This window comes from Sus scrofa, chromosome 16 (genome assembly GCF_054392235.1).
Source record: "Sus scrofa isolate SSC_HxYL_T2T_F1_AM1 chromosome 16, Sscrofa_HxYL_maternal_Yorkshire_Landrace_v2.0, whole genome shotgun sequence".
NCBI lineage: Eukaryota > Metazoa > Chordata > Mammalia > Artiodactyla > Suidae > Sus > Sus scrofa.
In genome coordinates this window covers 33674829-33699924 of record NC_139398.1, presented here as the reverse complement: position 1 = coordinate 33699924, position 25096 = coordinate 33674829, and the positions used below count along the sequence as shown (strand labels likewise).

The 25096-nt window shown below is 39.5% G+C and overlaps 1 long non-coding RNA gene across 8 annotated transcripts in view; it reads right to left on the bottom strand.

The window, feature by feature from the left end:
• Positions 1–25096, bottom strand: part of LOC100515693 (uncharacterized) — a 226806-nt gene that overhangs the window by 147254 nt on the left and 54456 nt on the right. The gene's annotated exons all lie outside the window — the stretch shown is intronic.

Here is a 25096-nt window from a genome sequence, read left to right as displayed (position 1 = left end):
CTGTGAATCTGTTTCTGTTTTATACATAAGTTCATTTATACCATATTTTAGATTCCTCGTATAAGTGATATCATATGGTATTTGTCTTTATCTTTCTGACTTACTTCCTTTAGTATGATAATTTCTAGTTGCACCCATGTTGCTGCAAATGACATTATTTTACTCTTTTTATGGCTAAGCAGTATTTTTCAGATTGTTTTTCCTTATTGGTATTACAAAAAAGGTTATAGTTCTCTGTGCTATACAGTAGGTCCTTGCTGGTTATCTATTTTATATGTAGTAGTGTGTGTATGTTAATCCCAAAGTCCTAATTTATCCTTCCCCTTTCCCTTTCCCCTTTGATAACCATACGCTTGTTTTCTATGTCTGTGGGCCTATTTCCACCTTAAATATAAGTTCATCTGTTATCATTTTTAATTTATTTTTTATCTTCTTAGGGCCACACCTGTGGCACATGGATGTTCCCAGGTTAGAGGTCGAATCAGAGTTGTAGCCACTGGCCTAGACCACAACCACAGCAATGCAGGATTTGAGCCACATCTGTGACCTATACTATAGCTCATGGCAATGCTGGATCCTTAACCTACTGATTGAGGCCAGGGATTGAACCTGTGTTCCCATGGATGTCAGTCAGATTCGTTTCTGCTGAGCCATCACAGGAACTCCTGTACCATTTTTTTTTAGATTCCACATATAAGCAATATCATATATTTGTCTTCCTCTGCCTAGCTTACTTCCCTTAGTATGATAATCTCTAAGTCCATTCATGTTGCTACAAATGGCACTATTTTGTTCTTTTTTATGGCTGAGTAATATATCATTGTATAAACATATCACAGCTTTTTTATCCATTCATCTGTCAACAGACATTTAGGTTGCTTTCATGTCTTGGCTGCTGTAAATAGTAGTGCACAATGAACACTGCAATGCATGTATCTTTTCACATTAGAATTTTCTCTGGATATATGCCCAGGAATGGATTGCTGGATCATATGGTGCCTCTATTTTTTTTTTTTTTTTTTGTCTTTTTGCTATTTCTTGGGCCGCTCCCATGGCATATGGAGGTTCCCAGGCTAGGGGTCAGATCGGAGCTGTAGCCTCTGGCCTACAACAGAGCCACAGCAACGTGGGATCCGAGCCACATCTGCAACCTACACCACAGCTCACGGCAACACAAGATCGTTAACCCACTGAGCAAGGGCAGGGACCGAACCCGCAACCTCATGGTTCCTAGTCGGATTCGTTAACCACTGCGCCACGACGGGAACTCCTGGTGCCTCTATTTTTAGTTTCTTAAATAACCTCCATACTGTTCTCCATAGTGGCTGTACCGATTTACATTCCCACCAACAGCGTAGGAGGCTTCCTTTTTCTCCTCACCCTTGCCAGCATTTATTATTTGTAGACTTTTTAATAATGGCTATTCTGACTGGTGTGAGGTGATAGCTCATTGTAGTTCTGAATTGCATTTCTCTAATAGTTAGCAATGTTGAGAACTCCCAACAAACAAAAATCCAGGACCAAATGGCTTCATAGTTAAAGTCTATCAAACATTTAGAGAAGGGTTATCACTTATCCTTCTGAAATTATTCCTTTTGCAGAGGAAGGGACACTTCCAAAGTTATTAAATGAGGCCACCATCACCCTGATAACAAAACCAAAGATACCACACACACACATACACATACACACAAAGAAAATTATAGGCTAATATCACCAGTAAACACTGATGCAAAAATCCTCAGAAATACTAGTAATCTGAATCCAATAATACATTAAAAGGATTATATGCCATGATCAAGTGAGATTTATTCCAGGGATACAAGGATTTTTCAAATCTGCAAATCAATCAGAGTGATACACCACATTAACAAATTGAAAAATAAAAACCAGGAGTTCCTGTCATGGCTCAGTGGAAACAAATCTGACTAGGATCCATGAGGACACAGTTTTGATCCCCAGTCTTACTCATTGCCATGAGCTGTGGTGTAGGTTGCAGACATGGCTTGGATCTGTCATGGCTGTGGCTGTGGCAGAGGCTAGCAGTTACAGCTCTGATTTGACCCCTAGCCTGGGAACCTCAATATGCCATGGATGCACCCCTAAAAATGCAAAAAGACAAATAAAATAACATAATAAAAAACACACAATCATCTCAATAGATACAGGAAAAAGCTTTAATAAAATTCAACATCTATTTATGATAAAAAAAAAATTCTCCAGAAAGTTGGCATAGAGGAAACATGTCTCAACATAGTAAGGGCTATATATAACAAGGACACAGCTAACATCATACTCAATGGTGAAAAGCTGGAAGCATATCCTCTAAAATCAGGAATAAGACAAGGAGGTCCACCCTCATAACTTTTATTAAACATAGTTTTGGAAGTCCCAGATACAGCATAGAAGAAAAAGAAATAAAAGGAATCCAAATTGGAAAAGAAGAAAGAAATCAAAGATGACACAAACAGATGGAAAGATATACCATGCTCTTGGATTGGAAGAATGAATATTGTCAAAATGACTATACTGTCCAAGACAATATACAGATTCAAGACAACTTCTATCAATTTACAAATGGCATTTTTCACAGAACTAGAGCAAAATTTTTAAAAATTTGCATGGAAACACAAAAGATCCCAAATAGCTAAGCAATCTTGAGAAAGAAAAATGGAGTTGGAGAAGTAGGCTCCCTGATTTAGGAATATACTACAAAGCTACAGTAAACAAAACATTAGTATACTGACACAAAAGCGGAAACATAGATCAATGGAACAAGATAGAAAGCCCAGAAATACATATATCCAGACAAAACTTCCCTTGAAAAAGACACATGCACCCATATGTTCATTGCAGCACTATTCACAATAGTCAAGACATGGAAACAACCTAAACATCCATCAACAGATGAATGGATTAAGAAGATGTGGTATATATACACAACAGGATACTACTTAGCCATTAAAAAGAATGAAATAATGCCATTTTCAGCAACGTGGATGGAACTAGAGACCCTCATACTAAGTGAAGTAAGCCAGAAAGAGAAAGACAAATACCATTTGGTATCACTTATATCTGGAATCTAATATATGGCACAAATAAACCTTTCCACAGAAAAGAAACTCATGGACTTAGAGAACAGACTTGTGGTTGCTAAGGGGGAGGGGAAGGGAGGGAGATGGACTAGGAATTTGGAGTTAATAGAGGCAAACTATTGCTTTTAGAATGGATAAGCAATGAGATCCTGCTCTATAGCACTGGGAACTATATCTAGGATGGAGCATGATAATGTGAGAAAAAGAATGCATGTATGTATGTGTGACTGGGCCACCTTGCTGCACAGTAGAAAATTGATAGAACACTGTAAACCAGCTATAGTGGAGAAAAATAAAAATCACTAAAAAAAAAAGAGAAAAGAAAAAAGAAAGCAAGTTCAGAAATAAACTCCTGCACCTATATTCAGTAATTTGGATTTAAGCAAATCTTACAATAGAAGGAGGTTGTTGGGAGGCAGCAAATTGAGAAAAAAATACTGTAGAGATTTTCATGAAGCTAAATTTATTTCATTTAAATGACAATTCCTTATGCTGAGATGATATACTTGCTAAGTTTTTTTTTTGTATTAAAAAGACTCCTATTTTATTTTCCTTTTTATGTTGTAAAATTAAAAATTGATGACTCTATCAACTAAAAAATACAGGCCTATCTAATTCCACAGTCTAGAAAGGAGCAGTAAATTTGGAGACTAAGAACAGGTGAACTCCAGGTGGCAGAGAAATAATTGATTTCTGAGTTGACAAATAAAAATCTGTGTTCTTCGAAAGTTGAGATGTATCTTTATTCACCATTTCATCCAAGGTCTAGCATATAGTTGGTGCTCAATATATGCTTGTTGAATGAACAAATGAATGAATTTAGTGCCCAGTCACATAATACTGAAGGACTGCTGGCCTGGCAGGCCCAGGAATTTTCCAGAGCATCCTTCTTAATTGATCTGCTTCATTAAAATAGAAACAGTGAGACTAATTGGCTTTGACATGGGCTTATTTCCGAGATCATTGCTGTGGCTTCACACACGTCTCAGTAAACTAGCTATTGTGCAAGGCACCTAATCAGTTGGCAGGATCTTGGACCATGACAACACAGACAGGGAGAGAAGAAACAATGCAGCATTAACTGGTGAATCTGAAAGGAACTGGTAACAGATATAAAGCTGACCAGGTGAACACCTGCCCTGTGAGTTACAACCTTGGCCACTTATTAGAATCACTTGATTTTTTAATATATTTATAACATATAGATACGAAGCCTTACATACAATTCAGATTCAATTAGTCTGAGGTGAAGCAAGGAAATTGGCATATGTTTGAAGCCTTTAGGTAGTTCTACTTTATAGCTAGGGTGACAAATTATTGTGTCAAGCCAAAAAAATCAATAATACCATCTTTCTACCTCTGCTGATCTCTACCCTATTCACTGATAAGGTGCTGCTAGTAGCAGGTATGCACTGGAAAAGTACAAATCACATTTTGGCAAATATGAAACTCCCTTAATTTTTGTATCGGTGCCCATTTTCCTTTTACAAGACCCCATTTCTGTTCTATAGCAGGAAAAAAAAATTTAGTACCATCAGGTAAGCATCCATCTAATTTAGTATATCTGTAGTCAAGTTTAGGTATTGTTATTTCAATCACTAGCCACTTCAAAATTTTCTCCAAACTGCCTTCAGTCCCAAGTCTTACCGCAATTCCTGAAACGGAATCTCTTGCTTGACTTTTGTGAAGACATCAGGGAGATGGGAAGATAAGGAAGAGCTAACTGCTACAGGCCAATGGGCAGGAAAATGAATAGCTGGTAATAGTCAATTCTCTGCTGCTTCTAGGTGTTCATGTCATCTCCCAGTCTGGTTGTGGATGTGCTCCTGATGGCCCAGGAATCCTTGTATGCTCCTGGCATCCTGAGATTCACTTCTGCCTCACCTTGAGTGGTGGTCAGCCATGAGCCTCTGCTGGCAGAATTCCTTTCTGCCCACCCAAACTTTCACATGCCTGGGCATTCTCTTGATGGGTGGGCAATGTGTAGATGAGTAATAATTCAGAAATCAGTATATATTTGTTTCTTGGAATCTAAATTTTTTGGCCCTCATTTTAAGTAATTATGTTGATATAATCAAAATTTTCACATATAACTTGTATTCGTGTGTTAATAATGATCAAATGGATTTAAAAATAAAACGTAATTACATTTAAAGCATATAAATTTGGATGAATTTTTATGAAAATTTAAAGTAGATGTGAAGAAAAAAACTATTTTTCCTAGTCTTAAAATAAGTAAGATTTCTTTTAAAATATTTAAAATTATTAAAACTGAGAGATAAACTACAAATTATGATGAATACCAATCCATTTTTTCATAAAATTTTAAGGTCAAAATGATTTCATTAAAACTGAAATTTAAAATTGTTTAAATCTTTAAATTAAATCTTATTAAACATTTTTTACAAAAGTAAGGCAATTTGTAATTCTAGAATTTAATGCCCAGGAAATTGCCAGTATAAAGGAAAGGAATCATGCTTCATGCATTTTACAACTATATATATCCATATTTAAAAATAATATGAACAATACTACAATTGTTTCTCAGCTATCAGGTTAACTGTTGAAAACAGTGCGCAAATTCATGAGCACCTCTGGAAGCACAAAGTAAAACATGAAGAGAAAAAGAAAATGGACAGTTGGCACTATGAGGAAACCAATATTTCATTATAAAGGAAACTTCTGCATTCACACTGTTTGAGAGGAAGAGTTTATAAATTAGTCTTTTTTCCCACACTCCCAAGCAGCTTCTGCAGAAGCACAGCCCACAAACCTTCAGGGCTTTGTACACAACTGCCTTTTGTTCAGAGGGTCTGAGAGAGTGGAGAAGATTTTCTGGAGTCTGAAAATTGTCAGTCAGGGAGTAAATGTTTGGGGTTGTATGTAGGTTGATCTGTTCCAGTTCTGATCTCAGATCCCTGGTGACAGAAGCATTATGAGTTTTTGGCAAATGCATTTGTTGGTGATTTGCAGAGTGCTCTCAAGCATGGAGCCCAGAACTTGAGTCCCTCTTGCCTGGGACTAAGATTTGTACTGGTTCCTTTGCTGCCTGCATGTCCAGGGAACAGGGGTTTGCTTAGCAAGCTGACTTGTGCTTCCAATCATCTTATGGGACCTCTGGGGCCCAGGAAGCTTAGACGCCCCATTATAAGCATCCTGACTCCATGGAAAACTGGGAGGTGATTTGTGGCCTCTCCTAACTTGTCCCTTTCTGATGCCATCTGTCTATGTCCAAAGCCCTCTGTGTCTTCTGCCTGTGCCCTGGAAGTCCCAGATGTGCCAGTGGGTTCTGTCACTTGGTCAGTCCCTATGTTCAGGCGTTCCCCTGATCTCATAGGATCTTCTCTGGGGATCCTCTTTACGGGGAAACGTGGCAAGTGCTCTCCTTTCTGGAGAGAGGGAGGGTATGAAAGTAATAAGAGTTCCAGCTCTAACATTGCAAGATCTCTTCAAGAAGTCACCCCATCTTTCTCTCAAATAGCCCAATAGGCCATCCTCTAGCAGGTAGAGTAGGGCATCCTAATTGACTTCTGATTACCCCCAATGTTTTTTTCTTGCACCTGGCTGGTCCTCACTAGGCCTACATATCTGTATTTATGTCTGTTCTCTGACACAGGAAGGGATTTGTTAGCAAAGGGAAGAGAGTAAGACTTGTGGCTAGATGTCACAAATAGCTTATCAACTTCTCCAGTACCTCTCTTTGGTGGGAAGATGAGGGGGAGTGAAAATGGATAGTTCTATCTCCTCAACATACCTTTGGGAAGTCACCACAACTGGCTGGATGACTGGTCTGAATCAATCAGTTAACACCTCTGATGTAGTCAAATGAAACCATAAAACCCCTAGAAGAATACTTTTTCTTCATCCCTGTTTGTTTAGGTAAAAGAGTCCCTTAAAACACCCTGGGAGGAGTCCCTTAGTGGCTTACCGGATCAAGCATTGTCACTGCTACGGTTTGGGTCTCTGCTGTGGCATGGTTTTGATTCCTGGCCTGGGAAATTCCACATGCCATGGCATAGTCCCCTTCCCCCAAAAGAATATAAGTATAAACATCCTGGGAAAATCTGTTCTCTATTTTGCAATTTTGCCACTAACAGGAATCTGTCCATATTTACCATGAATGAAAATATTCGGAAACTAAAAGGACTGGAAGAGAAACACTAATATTAAAGCATTTGCCATTTAAATACAAATTCTGTTCAGGAAAGCCAGGACTTGAGAATCATTGCTTTTCCCAAAAATACATTTGGCAGGATTGAAGACCAAAAAACAAAAACAAAAACAAAAACAAACCTGAATATAATTTGTATCCCTGTGTCATTAAGTTAATATCCACTTCTCAAATATGAGATTGGGAAACTGTACATTTCAAACTCAACATATGCTTCAATATTTGTGGGGACATCAGGATTATAGGAATTTCTGTCTGCCAAATCCCTCTAAAACTAGAAGCTCCTGGAGGCAGCTGGTTGAGCACACAGGCAAATAGTGTAGAAACAAAGGTTCTGGGCACAGGGCACTGTGTTAGGAGGGCACTGCCATTCCCAGTTAATCGCAGGCACTGAAAGAGACTTAGAAAATTGTGAAGATCATAAAAACACTCCCTACAAATAAAAGTCCAGGACCGGATGGCTTCACAGGTGAGTTCTCCCAAACCTACAAAGAGGAACTTATAGCCAACCTCCTTAAACTTTTCCAAAAGGTTGAAGAAGAAGGAACACTCCCAAAGACATTCTATGACACCCAAGAAGATGTGGTATATATACACAATGGAGTACTACTCAGCCATAAAAAAGAACAAAATAATGCCTTTTGCAGCAACATGGATGGAACTAGAGACTCTCATCCTAAGTGAAGTAAGTCAGAAAGAGAAAGACAAATACCATATGATGTCACTTATAACTGGAATCTAATATATGGCACAAACAAACCTTTCCACAGAAAAGAAACTCATGGACTTGGAGAACAGACTTGTGGTTGCCATTGGGGAGGGGGAGGGGGAGGGAGTAGGATGGATTGGGAATTTGGGGTTAACTGAGGCAAACTATTGCCTTTGGAATGGATAAGCAATGAGATCCTGCTGTACAGCACTGGGAACTATATCTAGTCACTTATAATGGAGCATGATGATGTGAGAAAAAAGAATGTGTGTGTGTGTGTGTGTGTGTGTGTGAGACTGGGTCACCTTGCTATACAGCAGAAAATTGACAGAACACTGTAAACTAGCTATAATGGAAAAAAATAAATCATTAAAATTAAAAAAAAAAGAAAATGGTGAAGATGGCCTTTCAAAGTGTGCCCCCCACCCCCACCCATTCCCCAGGTCTCAGTGAGGTACTGTGCTAAACAGCTGCCATGGGAACCATTGGTGTGGATCAAGGTGTAGGGATAAACTTTATAGCAACATTGCCTTTCTTGGTTTAGAAGATAATGCTTTGTTTTTATTCGCTTTCACTCAGCCCAGCAATATTTATCATGTGCCATGGACCAGTCATTACAGTAGATGCTAAGATGAGTGGTAGCAGCAAGCACGTCCTTAAGGAGTTCACAGTCCAGAGCCGTGTTTTTAAATTCCAGCAATTAATTAGAATCATTTTGAGGAGCTCTTCAAAAATATTTGCTCCCAAGCTTCACCCTATACCGATAAGTAGAAATTTTCTGGGCGTGGGGGCCAAGCACCAGAGTGCTTTAAAATACTCCAGGGGATTCTAACGTGCAGCCAGGGTTGAGAACTACTGATGTAAGAAAAGAAATGATACCGAACTAATGAACATCTTCTGCTGCTGGTCTCCATGGTCTGTGATCTAATCCAGCAGATTCTGAATCCCTTTAAGAATTTAGACAGGCTCCGTTACAGGGCTGTTTTGCTCACTGAGTTCCTTCTGCCACTGGAGGTGTACAAGGGCCCTTATATGCCATTACGAGTCCATCCAAGGACCATTCACCAGCTGGTTGTGGTGGACCAGGCTTTAAATCACATTTCTTTCATGACTTTCATGCCTTTTTTCAGCCTAGAACACAATACCAGGTAGCCTTCAAAGCCCCCGAATGGGCTTCCTCAACCACTCAGCAACTTGTTTGGAATGTAATACCTTATCTGACACAATTATGAAACCAAATCCCTGCCATGCTCTGCTAGCCAATTCAGGTAACTTAATTATCTGTCAGCCTTTTGGAATTTAAGTGAATAAGCCTCTTTCAACAACTAAATGCCCACTTTTAAACTCAAAATGAAATTTACAAAGTTTGTTGAAAAGGAGCTTTAAAAGGAGAAACCATGTATTTCTACTTAGTTTTTTAGAGAGTTCCCACTTACAACATACTTAATTTTATTTCATAATTCTAATTCCTCCAAATAAAATTATTTCTTACACAAACCTGTCTGACTCCCTGACATGTGTTGCAGATATTTCCACTTGGTGTCTGCTATGTTTGTGCTTCACTGGGGCTGCCAAATGCTGACTAAGCCATTCATGCTCCCAGCAGGGCTCTCCTCAGGTTCAGACTGGGCAGCTATCTTCATCTTTCAATCATATTTAGTTAACATCTTTTGTGCTTTGTATAACTGTAAACAGTATTTTATTTATAACTTCATAAGTCATAAAAAGATGACAAAATTTTAAACATACACTTAATAACACATGAAAATAGAGATAAGAAAAGACAAAGCAAAAAAATCTCTGTTTTTTCGAGTCATCATTTCTCCTTTTTTTTCCTTTGGAGGGTGAGAGTAGAAATGATTTCTGATGAACTTCTCTCATGCAACTGAAAAATTCCCACAGCTGAAAGGCTAACTGTCTCAGCCACAGAGCTGACAAAAGTTTCCTTGCACTGAGGAATGTGAGGAAAGTCAAAGAAGAATGAAGCCCTACTTATTTCCTGCTTGATGTTATGCAGGTTTTAAAAAGATGTCATCGAAGACAAATTTGGGGAGTTTCTTGGTGACTTTGTGGTTGAAGACTCAGTGTTGTCACTGCTGTGGCTCACGTTCAATCCCTGGTCTGGGAATTTTTGCATGTGGTGGTCATGGCCAAAAAAAAAAAAAAAAAAAAACAAAGGGAAAGGAAGAAAGGAAAGGAGGAAGGGAGAGAGAGAAAGAAAGAAGAGAAAAGAAAAGCAAGCAAGCAAGCAAGCCAAAAGAAAGAAAGAAAAAGAAATGAGTTCCCGTTGTGGCACAGTGGAAAGGAATCTGACTAGGAACAATGAGGGGGCAGGTTCGATCCCTGACCTTGCTCGGTGGGTTAAGGATCCGGCATTGCTGTGAGCTGTGGTGTAGGTCACAGATGTGGCTCGGATCTGGCATTGCTGTGGCTCTGGCATAGGCCAGCCGCTACAGCTCCAATTAGACCCCTATCCTGGGAACTTCCATATGCAACGGGTGTGGCCCTAAAGAGACGGAAAAGAGGGAAAGAGAGAGAGAGAAAGGAGGGAGGGAAGGAAGGAAGGAAGGAAGGAAGGAAGGAAGGAAGGAAAGAAAAGAAAGAAAGAAAGAAAGAAAGAAAGAAAGAAAGAAAGAAAGAAAGAGGAAGGAAAGAAAAGAAAGAAAGAAAAAAAAGAGAGAGAAAAAGAGAGAGAAAAAGAAGGAAAGAAAAAAATTTTCAAGGACTTCTGGGTTCTGCTATTGATGTAAATTTCAGCAGTTAGGCTTAGACAGGACCTTAGTGTGATTTCATGAATTCATCCTTCCAATGAAATTCACTGCCACCTCTGGTGTGCCGGTCTTTGTGCTCAATACTTGGGACCCAAAGTTGAATTAGACATGGTTCCTGTTTTCTTCATAGCCCCTTGTTGCGGCCTGTGCAATCCACAGGCCTCAAATTAGATGGATAAGAAACTGGATTTTACCAGTTCGCCCAGGAATCTTCATTCTTTGGAAAGCTGACTCATCCTAAATAAATCACAACGGAGTGTAAATCAGAACGTCTGAGCTGGCTCAACACCCCTAACAATTCCTTCTCTACTCACCAGCCAGAGAAATTCCTCTCACCCTGGTCTAGTATCCTCCCTTCCACCATGAATCCGCCCCAGCTCATTACATATGTGTGCATACATATGCATATATTTTTATTCTAAGTGCATATATATATACAAACACACACGTGTATCTATCTACACACACACACACATATATACATATATATTTAAGCATATAATTGACTCATAAACAACATGAATTTGAACAGCACAGACCCACTTTTTTCCACTAGATACTATGGTACTATATGATCCACAATTGGTTGAGTCCTTGGATACTGGGAACTGTGGCTACAACCATAAATTATACAGAAATTTTCCACCCTATAGAGAGGGTCATCACCCTTAACTCCATGTTGTTCGAGGGTCAACTTTGTATACATACATATGTATATATAATACACACTAAGTATATACATACTTATGTATACACATTAAGTATAAGTACATATATATTAGTGGGAAGAAAGATGTGTGTGTGTATATATGTATATACATGCATATATATATTCAAGTTAGTACTTGCTATGCATGGAAGATGCTATCATCTAAACATCTAAATGGCTAGTGCCCAGCACTGAGGTAGGTATAGTTATCTTACTCAATATAGACTACATGTTGATCTTATAAGACAGGTATTACTGTACTAATGTTGTGATGCAGAAACAGAAGCCGGCAGATGCTAAATTGCTCAAGGTCACACAGCCAGCAAGGGGTGAAGCCCAGACTCCAGCAGGCCTACCTGATTTCAAAGACCTTCCAGTTCAGTGATCTTGATCTCATTTGAATGTTGTTGAAGGCTGGCTTTGCTTCTTAGGTCAGTAGCACTTTATTCTTTCTATTTATTCTAGATGTCAAACAGTTATTTACGGTCATCTATCTACCTTTCCCAGATAATTTTTCTAGAAACTTTGGATGCAATTTCTTCCATTTGATTTCTTAACCATGGACAGAGCAGAAATTTTCCCAATTTGAGGAATAATCTGTTAGGATCTAAACACATCACAGGTTGGTTATTTCATCATTGTCTCATCGAAAAAAAGAAAGAAACCCTAACATTTTTCTTTATTCCTTTCCTTTTTTTTTTTTTTTTTTTTTTTTTTTTTGCTGCATCCACGGCATATGAAAGTTCCCAGGCCAGGGCCTAAATCCAAGCTGCAGCTGTGACTTATGCCACAGCTGCAGCAATGCCAGATCTTTAACCCACTGAGCCATAGCAGGAATTCCTATTCTTTCTTATTGAATTATTTTCTTTCTTCTATTTATTCCTAATATAAAAGCATCACATATTAAGCCTAATGCACTCATACATAGTGAGAAGAAACATATGCATATACTAATTATCAGGAAATATGATATGTACAGTAATAGAAATTTATTCAAAATACAGTTCCATGTCTTGGCTATTGAAAATAGCACTGCAATGAACATCGGAGTACATATGTCTTTGTAGGTCATGGTTTTCTCTGGATAGATGCCCAGGGGTGGAATTGCTGAATCAAATGGTACTTCTATTTTTAGTTTTCTGAGGAATCTCCATACTGTTTTCCACAGTGGTTGTACCAATTTACAATTCCACCAACAGTGTAATAGGGTTCCTTTTTCACCACACCCTCCCTAGCACTTACTGTTTATAGACTTTTGGATGATGGCCATTCTGGCTGGTGTAAGGTGGTACCTCCTAGTGGTTTTGATTTGCATTTCTCTAATAATGAGTGATGTTGAACATCTTTTCATGTGCTTTTTGGCCATCTGTATGTCTTTGGAGAACTTCTGTTTAGATCTTCTGCCCATTTTTGGATGGGGTTGTTTGTTTTTTTGGTATGGAGCTGCAGAAGTTGTTTATAAATTTTGGAGATGAATCCCTTGTCCATTGATTCACTTGCAAAGATCTTCTCCCATTCTGTGGGTTGTCTTTTCATTTTGTTTAGGGTTTCCTTTGCTGTGCAGAAACTTTCAAGTTTGATTAGGAAACAATCAAATGTCCATCGACAGAGGAGTGGATCAAGAAGAGGTGGTACATACACACAATGGAATATTACTCAGCCATTAAAATGAATGAAATACCAGCATTTTTAGCCACATGGATGGACCTAAAAATTATCATGCTAAGCGAAGCCGGCCATACGATGAGACACCAACATCAAATGCTTTCACTGACATGTGGAATCTGAAAAAAGGACAGACTGAACTTCTTTGCAGAACAGATGCTGACTCACAGACATTGAAAAACTTTTTGTCTCCGAAGGAGACAGTTTCGGGGATGGGGGGATGTGCTTGGGTTGTGGGATGGAAATCCTGTGAAATTGGATTGTGATGATCATTATACAACTACAGATGTGATAAATTCATTGAATAATAATAAAAAATTTTTAAAAGAACATATTGGATAAACAAAACAAAGCAAAAAATACAGTTCCAGCTCAGAAGAGGGTATGATTAACTCTGTCCTGAAAAGGGTGGGACCAGGGAATCTTTCACACAGATGCATGATCTAAGTGTTAAGGACAAATAGGCAAGAAAAAGAGCGATGGTTCAGGGACAGAGCACAGAGTAGAAAAAGCCCAAGGGCATCTTCGTTGGCTACAGATTCCTATACCAGTGATTACTAATGCAATATTCATGAGTGGAATGGAGATGTAGAAAGGTCAGAGCAGAACAAGCACTGTATTGCTATTGGCAAAGTGTGTGCTGTTTCCAAAGACAAGTGTCCTGCTGCTGTCGGCACTGTTACAGCGGAAGGTGAGGCAGCCGCGGGGATGGCACCAAGCCAATCCACGCTGATGGAGAGACTTCTCTGTCCTAAAAATGATGATACTAAATGATTAATTTTTATCAGTATCATTTCTATTCATTATAAAAGCCATTTGACACGGCACAAATCAGAGCAAGGCTGTGTTGCAGAACATTTTTCTCACAAATATTTACTGCAAGGAGGATGGAGTCTTCATCATGAGTTACACCAACCCCTGATGCTGGGGATGAGGTCCACCCCTCCCCTCCCGAAGCACATGGCTGCACAAGATCAGATTCTGTCAACAAAGAGCAAGGAGGACATGGTTGGGCAGGCACTTAATAATGTCACTAGAGAGTGAATAAGAACATTAAAAAAAAAAGAAGGGAAAAAAAAGAATATGAAGGGACCATCAGATTGACATTTACATATAGTACAAATGAGGCATCTATGTTCTAATGAGGAAGGAACATTGTATATTTTCTTTCTCGTGCAGGTCATTCATATAATGCTTTGCAAAGAACTTTTTGTTGGTTTTCATTTTGTTTTACTGTACCTTTGTCTATAATCTTCAAAACAGTGCTTTATAAATATTAGTGCTTTTAGATTTCAATTCGTCAACTGCAAGATGCAGGAGATTTAAATTTGCCTTCATCCATTCAACATCTGAATACCTGCAGAAGGCAAAAGAATTTGTTTTCTGGTAGTCATTTCTTTAATTAGAAATGGTGAATACCCTGATCACCTATGTGGGAAAAGAATCTGAAAAAAGAATGGATATATGCATATGTACAACGGATTCGCTTTGCTCTACATCTGAAGCTAACACAACATTGTAAGTCAACTATACTCCAATAAAAAATTTTTAAATGGTAAATAAAAATGTTTCTTTTGGAACAGAAGATTAGAAGCCACCAGGGTTCTTGGAAGACCTCCAATAGAGCCACCTATTCAGTCTGGATCACCTGTTTATCTGTGGACTATTATGAGAGAAATAAAGAAATATCTATCTTCTTTGAGGAACTTTTTTTTGTTTTGTTTTGCTTTTTGGCTACATCCGCAGCATGCGGAAGTTCCCACTGCAGTGACAACACCAGATCCTTGATGCACTGAACCACAAGAGAACTCCTGAGGGACTGTATTTTGGAGTCTATTTATTTTAACAGCCTGCCTTAACTAGCAGACTCAGAGCTATTTTGGAAGTGGGGGGAAAATCTTCCAATTTTGTCACAAGAAACTACAATTTAGAATTTTGTATAAAGTCTACAGATCTTTCTAAAGAAAAGTTGATTGTTAATCAAATATTATTTGAAGCTCTGTTTAGGTGAAAACGGTGGATTACCACTGCCCATTTTAGCATCGACTCTTGTCTCTGAAATTTCTTGCCTGTATGACTAGATGCTTCTCTGTCTATGACTTATGTTTTCCCTCTACCACAGGCACTGCAATATTTTCAGGCAGGCAGAGGGAGGATCCCTGGCTAACCTTTAAAAGGAGGGGTGAAATGTAGATCATGCACCCTTTTTATAAAGAGACTAATTTATCTGGTGAAAGTACTACGGAGCATTCGGTTCTTTAAATCAAAGATGTAGATCAAGGCTGATAGAAATGCATCCTACAGATGAAGAATGCTGAGTGGATTCGATGAGTTAATACATGTAGGACTTAGAACAGTAGTGGCAAATGGTAAATGTGCACTTAAGTTTGGATATTAGTATTATGCCACTTGTCCAAGGTCACAACTACTAAGTGAAGGCATAGATGCACCTCCTACACTGACCTTTCATGTTTCAGTTTGTTTACACATTTTCGTCTGTTTTTTGGTTCCACATCTTTTTTTTTTTTTTTTTTTTTTTTTTTTTTGTCTTTTGTCTTTTGTCTTTTTAGGGCTGCACCCAAGGCACATGGAGGTTTCCAGGCTAGGGGTCTAATCGGAGCTGTTGCTGCCGGCCTACACCACAGCAACAGCAATGCCAGATCCGAGCCACATCTGTGAGCTACACCACTGCTCACGGCAACGCCGGATCCTTAACCCACTGAGCGAGGCCATAGATCAAACCCACAACCTTATGGTTCTAGTCGGATTCGTTTCCTCTGCGCCACAGCGGAACTCCTTGTTCCACATCTTTGAGACTTCCTTGATTTTTACCTTCCACATGACCAACTCAATCTTTAATCATGATTATTACTCAATTTTTTAGTAAATTTATAAAATTTTGGCAATAATTTTTAATCTCCAAATTTTTTTCTATTGCCCCAATAGCTTATTTTTTTTCATGGCAACATGTTCTTGTATCATGGATGTAATATCCTCTCTCTCCCTGAGGACACTACCAAAATTATTTTTTAAATTCTCTTTGGTTTTCCGCATTATTTCTATTTTTTTTTCTGGAGTCACCTGTTCTGTTTGCTTAATGTTGGTCCTTTTCCTTTCTTCTATTGATTTTGCTCAAATATCTGATGATGTTGCACTGGCCATTTATACTTATGAACAAAACTTTAGGTCATTTGTTTGGGGAATTAGCATGATTTTCCTCTGCGGCTATGTGGGTCTTTCTTTCCAGCAGGCCCTCTCCTGAGGACTAACTGCATCCTTGTGTCAGTGTGCTGGTTGTATTGACAGGCTTCACTCTGGAGTTCATGGATAAAGAGTAGACATACAGCCTGAAGACATCCTCCACTTACTGCAAAGGAGGAGGTGACCGCAGCTGAGGAAGCCTTTAGTGTATGTCTTTTCTGAGCAGATCTCTTCCTCTCTAGTCTCTCTTCATATCTCTTCCCATTCAGGAGGTGAGAAGGGTGGTCCCAGGGCACTTGCAGCTCTACTTCTCTTTCTGATCCCTGCTTAAGGCCTTTTTCCAGGCAGATAAGGTATGTTCTTAAAGGGTGAGTGTCAGCATGTATCCTGCGGCTAAATGCTACTGTGCCATATGCAGTTTTTCATTAATATGTAATGATTGCTCATGTGACCCATATTTATCAACCCCCAGCTTCCTCTCTTACCATGGTTAATTCCACTCTTATTGTTTAGATTCCATGATGGCAGATACATAAAGATAACTTTTTACTGTACAACCGCTATATTTTCAATTTATCTCTGTATAGCTTTATAATCACTTGTATGGATTTGGAAGTGTGTGCTTGGCCTGTTGTTTAGATTATAAATATTATTTAAATTCCTATAAGAAACTTAAAAACATACATTCCCTATTGTCTTCCTGAAGTTTCTATTTCGGATTGACTATCTACACAGGTTTACTTTGAAAAGCTGACAATGACGAAGTATGTTTGCCGATGTCACTGATACATATAATAAACCGAAAAAGGGAGCAGAAAAATATGCTGGTAGTGTCACCTAGTTGTGCCAGTAACACAAATCTAGGCTTCAGAGGTCCTGAAACAGCTTCAAACTCCCACTACATTGAGAAATAATTTAAAGGACCAGATGTTACCTCCTACCATTCTCATGTGGTTAGTTACCCTACTGGATCCCTGAGACAATGAGAGAGATCCTCAATTCTGACCCTTCCATCTTTTTCAAGCCGAGTCACTCTGGGTCCTCATTAAGAAATGAGGAGTGGTTTCAAAGGTCCTGGAAACAACTGTTCAGGGAGGCCCAACACTCTTCCAGGATTCCCTACGTGCAGCTCACTAGGTACTATTGTTATTTGAAGCTGAAGATCAGTGTCTGAGCTACAACATTTGATCCTCCCATGTCAGCTGTGAATGCCAGAGGGATAAGGGGTGTGTGTGTGTATGTGTGTGTGTGTGTGTGTGTGTGTGTGTGTGTGTACTCATAGATCTGTGCTGGGAGGCAAGAACCGGCTGTAGTTCTACAGTAAGAGGCTAGTTGACATTCATTGAATATTGTGGGCAGGCCCCTGAAAACATGTATGTGGGAATACAAAGCTCATAGATATTTTTTCCTTAGTGCCAAACTGAGGAGCTGAATTTGGAAATTTGGATATAAACTCTCTTCCCTCTTTGCAAACACAACCTGCTATGGACTGAATATTGTGTTCCCTCCAAATTCATAGGTTGTAATATCCCCAGCGTGATGGTGATGGGAAGTGGGGCCGGTGGGAAATGACTGGGTCCTGAGGAGGAGGCCCTCATGAATGGGATTCATGCCCTTACAAAACACACCCCAGAGAGCCCTCGCACCCTCTTCCTGTGTCCTTCTCACTGAGAGGACAATGACATGTCAGCAGTTTGTAACCTGGAAGAGTCAGCAGAACCCAACCATGCTGGCACCCTGATCCCAGAATCTAGCCTCCAGAACTGTGAGAAATAGATTCATGCTGTGTATAAGCCACTAGTCTATGATACTTTGTTACAGCAGCCCAAGCGAAGACATAACCTAATTGCATTTTAGAAATGAAAATAAGAAGATAAGAAAAATGGTATGGAAAGGAACATCTGTACAGTTAGAAACAATGAGTACAACAGCTGCTTGTTTCTCTTTAAATGAGCATGTCATCTTCACATGAAGTCCAGCTTTCCCTGTCTGCCACAGAGGTCTCTGAACTTGATGATCATATCCCAGATATTTGAGTATGTAGCCCAGTGTGGTTTCCTTTGTTTGTTTATGTATGTACAACTGTAGTGCCTGTGAATATATGATGAATATTAACATTTATCTTTGCATAGGTTTTATAATATGTGGAGTAAAACATTAAATGAGAAAACAAATTTGAAAAGTGTCTCTCCACATCCTAAGAATTTTTTTTTTTTTTTTTTTTTTTTTTGCTTTTTAGGGACACACCTGCGGCATACAGAAGTTTCCCAGGCTAGGGGTCAAATCAGAGCTGTAGCTGCTAGCCTATGCCACAGGGGATCCGAACCATGTCTGCGACCTTCTCCACAGCTCAGGGCAACGCCGGATCCTTAACCCACTTAGTGAGGCCAGGGATCAACCTGCATCCTCATGGACATTAGTCAGGTTCGTTTCTACTGAGTCACAAAGGGAACTCCCCCACCTTAAAAAATTTAGTACATTGCCTATTTCTTGTATCCTTTCAATTGGATTCATTAATTATATTTTAAAACTTTGTATAGTGGAAACGTAAAAAAAAGTACCCATGAAAATATAATATATCCCATGTACCCAATCCTATTTAATCTATATCCCCATATCTTTCCCATCTAAGTTATTTTGAAGCAAATCCCAGATATAGAATAATTAATTAGGAGTTCCCCTCGGGGCTCAGTGGTTAACGAATCTGACTAGGAACTATGAGGTTGCAGGTTTGATCTCCGGCCTTGCTCAGTGGGTTAAGGATCCAGCATTGCCGTGAGCTGTGGTGTAGGTTGCAGACACAGCTTGGATCCCAGTGTTGCTGTAGCTCTGGCGTAGGCTGGCGGCTGCAGCTCCAATTAGACCCCTAGCCTGGAACCTCCATATGCCACAGGTGCGGCCCTAGAAAAGAAAAAAAAAGACAAAAAAAATTATTAATTAATTACATCATGCTCTACCCAAATAACATAAAAGAAATGAATGAAGGAAGAGACAGAGAAAGAAAAAAGAAAATGAATGAATGACTGAATGAAGGAGGAACATAGTTTGGTTTTTATTTTATTCCTGTAAATTCAAAAGAATTTACATTTGAATTACCTGGTGCAAATTAATTTGCTTTATTTTGAAACAATCCCAGTTAATGAGTATTTACCATCAAAGAGTTCCGCTTTTGTTTTTGTTTTGTTTTTTTGCCACACCTGCTACATGTAGAGGTTCCCAGGCCAGGGATCGAACCTGTGCTGCAATTGCAGCCTGTGCCTCAGCTGTGGCAACACTGGATCCTTAATCCTCCGAGCTACAAGGGAACTTCCTCAGAGTTCAGTTCTGCTAGAAACCCATTGGCTCGGATGCCTGGGTAGTTCAAATACTTTAAGATGGAATTCAGACTCTGTAGAGGCATTTGCTCTTACTCAGATGGTGGATGTTACAGAACCAGGACCAGAACCACCATACTCTGGGTTTCCTTACCACTTAAAACCAACAAACAGAATAAAACTCAGTGTTTTTCTGACCTTTGATTTTATTGTGTTGTCTTTCCACTTTGCCTAGAAGACTTCAAAAAAGAGAAAAACGTAAAACTACAGAGATTAAATATCAGCATATAGCAATGACCAGATTTCACCAATAATCAGGTAACTTTCTTACAGTCTCAGATACAGATAATCAATTCCTAAGCTCACAAATACAGGACCTCATTCTTTTGGGCTCTGGATGAAAAGACATGGGTTTATCCTGAGGCCAAGGCATGTTACTGACTGACTTGGACTCTGTTGACCTCCAGAGGGAGCCCTATAGCAGCCAAATCTGAGGCTCACCAGTGAAAGGGCCAAAATTCGTCTGGCCTGCTAAGGCAATGTTTAGGGAGTGTGGCAACATTCCTGATAACCAAGATTCAAATGTTGGCATTCAATGGTAGCAATTTCAGAATAGTGAGCATCTTCGATAAGTAAGCAAATTTGGTGCTCTACCAATGTAGCCTTCTGAATCTGTGGGCAAGAGTAAGTATTCAAGCAAATCCATCTCAGATACAACCAGCTGCATCTCCTATATTTCTACAAATAGCAATCATTAAGTCCAGCCAACTGTATACCTGGGAAATTGTTTGAGCTAAAAGCATATAGTAACATTGAGTAACATGACTCTGAAAAGCTTCAAAAGCCCACCTTGTTGGTACTTTATGATGTACATGTTACATCAGCCATTGTGAGGCCCTGAAACTCATCAATCTCATCTACAATGTCTTTGGTGGAAGGAAGATTGATTTGGAAAAAAATCTATCCCTGGTTAATATACAGGAGCAAGGGATCTGTTATAAAAAATCAATAGAACCTCTAAAGTCTTTTTTTTTTTTTTTTTTTTTTTTTTTTGTCTTTTTGCCTTTTCTAGGGCCCCTCCCACGGCACATGGAAGTTCCCAGGCTAGGAGTCCAACCGAAGCTGTAGCCACTGGCCTATGCCAGAGCCACAGCAATACAGGATCCAAGACACGTCTGTGACCTACACCACAGCTCACAGCAAAGCCGGATCCTTAACCCACTGAGCAAGGCCAGGGATCGAACCCGCAACTTCATGGTTCCTATTCAGATTCGTTAACCACTGCGCCACGATGGGAACCCCAAGAACCTCTAAAGTCTTAACATTAGTCCACTAGTTTTGAACTGCTATTGCGATTTAATAATAATTTAATAACTATTAACAATTTAATAATTCCTGCAGTGCTTTGGGCTCATCCCACAGCGTTATAGTTTTGGAGTTTGCATTCTGTTAAGGGTTTTTTATCTTAAGCTCTGGGAATGAGAATGGTGAACACAGTACTACTGCTTCATATTTATCTAATACTTTCATCCCAAACAGTCTAAAGAGCTTTACGAGTAGGTAAACTTGTCAATTAGATATCATATTTATTTTTGCCACTAGGCAGGTTATTATTAAACAAGTACCTTACTTGTGAACTCATGTACAATGCATGTGTAATGTACAATGCTTTTTAAACATGGTTTATTTGAAAAAAGAAAATCCTCCTACAAACTTAGAACCATTTAGATTATAAAATTGATATTTTATGATTAGAATTTACAGTTCAGAAAGCTATGATTTCTAATCATAAAATATCAATTTTTTCAGTATCACTTAAAAGTATTATCTGATAAGACTGACTGTTTATCTGCGACATGCCATTCTACTCTGTCCTTCTGAGAGAACAAACACACAGGTTAAGCAGAAAGGATATGGGGAGCAGGAAGAACCCAGGCCAAGAAAACCAGTGGCATTGGTTTGGCATCACAGAGAAATGGTCAGGAAAACAGGCTGGCTTTCAGAGGCCTCTAATTCATTTTTAAACAAACTGCAAGTAAAAATGCCAAATATTATGCACCTGTTTCTTAACCCAACCCGACATCATCTTTTGCATTCTGACTTCTTGCTTTTACTTCCCAACAAATAGCAAAGTACAATATGCCCATTGTGAACGATTAACTTGGTGATGTGTCTGAGAGGTAAGGGCTATGGCTTTCTATGGCTGATACTTACTGTGGCTGATACATCTGGTGCTATTTTATATACTCCTGTAACACACTGCTTTCCGCTACCCTGGCTTACTTCCAAAGGAAACTGGGGAGTCAAAACAGAGACTCCTCTGAGAGCAGAGTATAACTGAACATGCAGTGCAAGAGAGTGCTCTTGACTCAATCACAGGGCCACTGCCTGGGGCTGATTCAATGAGGCACAACAGTGGGACACAGAGGAACCAGATAACAAGCCTTCCCGGTACCATCCCTGTACTTGCAGGTTGTGAAGGGGAAACCACTATGTTTAGCGAGTGTTGTTTGATTTCATCAGTCCTCAGGAAAGATAGAATGAATGAAATAGTGACACAAACCAGATCTGTTTAAGCAGGTTATGCTCGCTAATTTTGATAAGAGGACTTTAAAAACATATAGATTCCATGGGGAAAAAAAAGTCAAACTCTGAGAAATGGAGCAGAATGTTGGTTGCCAGGGGTTGTGGAGTGTTAGTAGTCGAAGGGTACAAACTTCTAGTTTTAAGACTAACAAGTTCGGGGATCTAATTACAACATGGTGATTAGAGCTGATCGGGTTGTATCATGTACTTGAATGCTGCTAAGAGAGAGGAGATCTTAAAAATTCCCACCACAAAAAAGAAACGGTAACTATGTGACTGGATGGAGATGGTAGCTAACGCTCTGGGGGTAATCACTTTGCAATAGATAAACGAATCAAATCAACACGTGTGCCACCTTACAATTACACAATGTTGCATGTAATTACATCTCAATAATGTTGAAGGGGGATTACGTTTAAAAAAATACATATATCGATACCTCGCACCCTCAGTTCTGAAGTTTGGGCTCAGACTCTCTAATCCTGAGTAATTATGCTAGGCAACCGAGTTTGAGAATTGAGGTAGTCAGCCTAGATTTTCAAATACACCTCCAAATTCTACTCAGATGTTTAGTTTTAAATCTATTTTTTCTCCTTAAGCTTTAGGCAAAGACAAAACAGGATACCTCTTCCTTTCCCAGGCCTTTATATTCACAGAGGGAGTGTTAAATACTTTCTCGTATTGCTTACCAAACATTTGTTTCATTTGACAAATGAAGACACCAACCCAGAGATGTTAAGGACCTAGTTCAAGGTTATGCAGTAAACTAGTTAGAGCACTGGGGCTAGAAAGCTGGCTGTTTTAGCCTCTACAGTCAGCTGACCATTCCTTTTCTTCTCTTTTCCCCCCAGCTTTACCTCCATTCATGAGAAGGAAAAACAGAGGAATCTAAGGGATTTTTTTGGAATCACTAGATCCTACATTAGGGCCTATAATTTCTTATTATAAAATATTTTTTAAAAATCCATTTCTCGGAGTTCCCATCGTGGCACAGTGGAAACGAATCTGACCAGGAACCATGAGGTTGTGGGTTCGATCCCTAGCCTCGCTCAGTGGGTTAAGGATCCAGTGTTGGTGTGAGCTGTGGTGTAGGTCGCAGATCTGTGGCTCTGGTGGAGGCCAGCGGCTGTAGCTCCGATTAGACCCCGAGGCTGGGAACCTCCATAGGCCCCTGGTGCAGCCCTAAAAAGACAAAAAGACCAAAAAAAAAAAAAAAATCCATTTCTCTCAAGGGCTGCCTTACAGTTTTGTGGGGTGTTTGATTTACTCATATAAATAATATGCTTAGTGAGGGCCCACAACTTGATAGACTATGGATGGCTTTATGTAATTCAGGAAGGAGATACCTCAGCCTCTGACCATGACCGTCGTGAAGCAGAAGATAAATATCAGCCCTTCAAAGCAGAAATGATGGTTCTCTAATAACAGAAATCTCTTTCCAAGTAGCTTGAACATCTCTATACCCTGTTACTCTCTGAGGGACCTAAAAAACCGCAATGGAGTGTTTACTAAAACAGTGAAAGCAGTATAATAAAAGTCATAAGAATTGTGAGAGCAGTGGCACATTTCACAAGAGTTAGCACAGCTCAGAGTAAACTTGGGAACTGTTAATTGCCTCAAAGTGAAGTGAGGATGCCCATCGGGATCCGGCTAGGAGGCAAATTTCTAGTTAGGGTGTCAAGTTTAGCACCAACTTCCAAATGTGCACAGGAAGCTGCAGGATCCAGAATTTGAGGTTAAACAGCTCTATCTCCTTCGTCCTTGCCCACCACTTCATTTCTTTTTTTTTTTTTTTTTTTTTTTTTTTTTGTCTTTTTGCTATTTCTTGGGCCGCTCCCGTGGCATAGGGAGGTTCCCAGGCTAGGGGTCGAATCAGAGCTGTAGCCACCAGCCTACGCCAGAGCCACAACAACGCGGGATCCGAGCCTCGTCTGCAACCACTTCTTTTCTGAATCTACAAAGAGCTGTGAATCGTGAAGGGCAGGATCTATCAGCATTCATTATAACTTCAAAGGCAGCAGGCTTCCAGGTTCAATGAAAGGTGTTTAGGGTTTTTTTTTAAGCAATAATGACATAGGCTATTTTTCAATGAAATGTAAACTATTTTCTTTCTTTCTTTTTTTTCTTTTTGGGGCCGCACCTGTGGCATATGGAGGTTCCCTGGCTAGGGGTCAAATCGGAGCTGTAGCTGCTGGCCTATGCCACAGCCACAGCAACTCGTGATCCGAGCTGTGTCTGTGACCTACGCCACAGTTCACGGCAATGCCAGATCCTTAACCCACTGAGCTAGGCCAGGAATTGAACCTGCATCCTCATGGATGCTAGTCAGATTTGTTTCTGCTTAACCACGGTGTTAACTCCCAAACTATTTTCAATATTTCAATGAAATGACCTATTTCAGAGCACACACACACACACACACACACACACACACATACACAAAACACTGGAAATAGCCTTGTCTCATGACCTAGAAGTAGCAATAGAGAATCTAAAGGGAAACAGAGATAGATCTCTGGAAAGATAAAGTTTAGTGTGTTTATTTTTCTTCCAGGGCTCCAGATAGTTGCCTTGGCAGGCAGACTGCTCTAAAACTGCCCCCCTTCTGAGGACTCAGAGGTGTTTACAGAAATCGAAAGTTCCAGCAGTACATTTCCATGAGCTCATTACCACTTCCTTTAGATTTTGCATGTACGAGGGAATATTCATGCAGTATAAACCCCTGCTTTGAGCTTTTGTTTTAATTACAAACAAAGCAGCACAAGTCAAATATGTGAATACTGCAACGTCAGAGCATCTTTTTAGAATCCTTGCTTTGGTCACTATTATTGAAAGCAACCCCAATGCCATTTCTTGCCTGTCTCTTTATGCTAAT